Source organism: Saccostrea cucullata, unplaced genomic scaffold (assembly GCF_032062105.1).
Source record: "Saccostrea cucullata isolate Sc308-1 unplaced genomic scaffold, CSIRO_AGI_Scuc_v1 ctg319, whole genome shotgun sequence".
Taxonomy (NCBI): domain Eukaryota; kingdom Metazoa; phylum Mollusca; class Bivalvia; order Ostreida; family Ostreidae; genus Saccostrea; species Saccostrea cuccullata.
The window spans coordinates 956,350-960,429 of record NW_026920610.1 but is presented as its reverse complement, the minus strand read 5'-3'; positions in this window follow the sequence as shown (position 1 = coordinate 960,429).

Below are 4,080 nucleotides of genomic sequence, written 5' to 3'. Positions count from 1 at the left end.
CGTAACGCAGGAAATTCTTACTCCTCCATTGCACCTGTTTCTACTTCTGAGGTTTTAGAGGCCCTCTGGAATTTACTTGGGTCCTTGTTTGTGTCCTATTCACACATTTGTATTGTTTGTAATTTTTATACACGATGTACAATAGATCACGGTTTTTTTCTTTAATTGTCCTTTTTATTCTATAAAAGGCATTGTTTCTCTCTTTAAAAAAGCGTTATCACGTCTTTCAACAGTACGTAATCACGCCTGTTTAAAATACGTAATAAAGCAAAATTCAAAGGCATACTAACGGAGTAAAAAAGTGTAATAATATTTTTTCAACAGAGAAAATAATACACATTAAAAGGCATGTGATAAGGAAAGAGTTTACTATCATTATGCACGCAACATATATATGTTAAGGAGTAAATTAGGAAGATTTAATTCGTTTAATAAAGCTTTTCTGAATATTCTCAATAGTACTCCTTTCCAGTTTGGGTAATTACGGCTATACTTTTTCCCATTGGGTTGATCCAATTATAAAATATCTTTTGTAGCAATAGTTGATATTTGAGGGTTATAGAAATTGGGAAAATGTAACTTAAAATATTCAATTATAATTAATACTTTCGAAAAGGATTATTGCTCTTTGCCAAGCATTATTGAATCACTAAGGTCGGATTCTTAAACTCAAGAAATGTAGTCATTGATGCAATTTTTGTTTAAATAAGTTTAATTGGGGCATTATCTGTATTTCTAATAAACAAAACAAAATGCGATTAAAAATGTTATTTATTGGTCCATTTGGGACTTACGTATCATACAGATTAAATGCATTAAAATTGCAAACAGTCTGTCAGAAAATGACGATTTGCATGTTCTGGGAATCTTCTTTGAAACAATACTAAATTGAATATGAGTAATATTTCAAGATTACTTTTCACATCAGTTCAAGCTATACTTAAAGTACTCACTAAAGTATGTTCGATTTTCTAAATATGTCAATACAAACAAAAATTGTGCATGGATTGGTATATCTTATTGGGTCAATATTTGTTGAAAATAAGGAAAACTATATTAAAGAATTGTACCTCTCTGCATGCAGTCATCCAAGTTAATCTATACAAATTTTTGTCACTTCTAATGTTCCACAAGTGTGAAACTTTGAATAAAAACTTTAAAAACTATGCGCTTTTAAATTTAATTATATAACAAGAGGCCCAGGGGCCACATCGCTCACCTGAGCAATTGGCTAGGAAAATGCACATATCAGATCAGAACTGCAAGTTTACTGACGTTCATTTTTTTCTTCTTCATTATATCTACCCAATCTTTTATTGTTATATTTCCCTATATATTCCAATGTAAAACTATATTTGTAACTGCACCTGTAGTTATTCTTTAATTATCTTCTACTTTATGTCAACCACTTTCTTTTGTTTGTTTTTTTTCTTCACATACATATTGTACATCTTTAAGATTCCTTCCGTATAATTAGAACGTGTTTCATTTGTGTAATTTAACATGATTTCATATTCAATATGTATGTCAATCTCAAATATTGTTGTAATACAGCTCAAAACCGTGTTATGTAACTATCTAATAAGGGTCTGTCATCTTTATCATTAATAATTAGGAAACGGATTAGTATATTTTTGAAACTTGTTTCCGAATCCTTTTTGATCTTTGTACTTCTTGCCTGTATTTCTTGCTTGTCATGTTCAAATAAAATATGGTTTAAACTAAAAGGCGTTATCACGTCTTTCAAGAGTACGTAACCACGCCTGTTTAAAATACGTAATAAAGCAAAAATTCAAAGGCATACTAACGGTGTAAAAAGGTGTAATAATATTTTTTCAACAGAGAAAATAATACACATTAAAAGGCATTTGATAAGGACAGACATTACTGTATATATATGTTAAGGAGTAAATTAGTAAGATTTAATTCGTTTAATAAAGCTTTTTTGAATATTCTCGATATTACTCCATTCCAGTTTGGGTAATTACGGCAATAATTTTCCCATTGGGTTGATCCAATTATAAAATAGCTTTTATAGCAATAGTTAATATTTGAGGGTTATAGAAATTGGGAAAATGTAAGTTGGAATATTAAATTATAATTAATACTTTCAAGGATTACTGCTCTTTGCCAAGCATTATTGGATCACTAAGGTTGGATTCTTAAACTCAAGAAATGTATTTTTAATGTAATTTTTCGTTTAGATAAGTTTAATTGGGCCATTATATGTATTTCTAATAAACAAAACAAAATGCGATTAAAAATGTTATTTTATTGGTCCATTTGGGACTTCCGTATCATACAGATTTAATGCATTAAAATTGCAAACAGTCTGTCAGAAAATGACGATTTGCATGTTCTTGGAATCTTCTTTGAAATAATACTAAATTGAATATGAGTAATATTTCAAGATTATTTTTCACATCAGTTCAAGCTAAAGTATTAGAGAGTAGGTGTTGATTTCTATTATGTAAGGACAGATAATACAAACAAAAGAGAGATGCATGGATTGGTATAATATTATTGATTCAATATTTGTTGAAAATAAGGAAAATAATAAATTCGGATATATTAAAGAATTGTACATCCTCTATGATGTTCAAAATTATACCTCTCTGCAACCATCCAAGTTAATCTATACAAATTTTTGTCACTTTTGAATAAAAACTTAAAAAACTATACGGTTAAACTTGTTTAATTTAATTATATAAATAGGACTTAGGTTGTTATTTTAAATGTTTTGATAAAAGTTTGTATAATCCGTCGTTAACAAATAAAATGTAATGAGAAGAAAAAAACAACAAAGCAATAAAAGGGTAAAACAATAATCATTTATTTGACAATAACAAATTCAATTTTCTGTCATTCGGACGAAAGGACCTGGAATTCCTTCCTTATTTTAAAATTCTATAGGGAAGGGGTTGTGTATTACACTTGAAATTCACATCCTTATAATGATCACCAACACAATATATAGAGGAGGAAAGTGTAAATAACTTTTTTTTTAAATATAATGTTCGATTCTTTCATTTCATTTTGTATTCTGAAATTTTTTTTAATGCAATACAAATTTTATAATAACATAAAATTAAAGAAAAAAACCCACTCCATCATATAATTATCACAGAGATTCCTGATGTACACAACCCAGGTCTTTGTTCATATCCTGTTTGTCGTCCATAACTGAGAACGGATCACGAAATGTACGCTTTACTATAAACAAATTTTCATAAATATATATTCCATTTCCTTAATAAAATTAAATGCTCTGTAATGTTAGAAAGTTTAACAAGGATTGTTAATTGTCCAAAATATACTTAAAAACGAAATTCTTGTGTTTATGGATTCGACGGATTTCATTCATATTCAGCTCAGTTTTATTTAGATATGGACGCTCTACAGCTTTGCATTTTAATACACTTGATAAATAACCCAAAAAAGAATATTAATCGGAAGTTTTCTCTCATTATTTCTAGAGAATGGATTTTTTGTGATTTGCAGCCTCTAGGAAATTTAAGACAGCTCGTTTGACTGAAACATAATATAACGAAAATTAATAAATCTCTGTTAAGAAGAATGCATCCTTACTCGAGGGATATCTGCATCTTTTGGGGGATCAATAAATGAGATAATCGTTCTAATAATGTCTATTTCTGTTAGTTGATTTGTGCAGACTTTATATGGATATAGGCACTTCTGTTTAATGGTTTTAAGACATGAAGAATCCTTCAGATAAGGTTCTAGAACAGAGAATGTTTTTAAATAATTAATTCAATTACAACTAGAGGTACTCTGAGCAATGAGCTCACTAAATGATACCCCCCGCCTCCCACATGATTATAACTGATGACAAAGTCCATGTTTTGCTTAGGCCGGGGAACCCAAAATGTGTGTCGGATCAAAAAGTTAAATAGATATGCACAATGACAATATATAATAAAGATTCTGTGAAAGTTTCATTAAATTTCACTCATTGGTATAAGAGGAGTTGCGGATAAGAAATGGGTACCCTAAAGCGTAACAGACGGACGGAAATCCCGATTACTATATACCCTCCCACTTTTCAAGCGGGGGTATAAA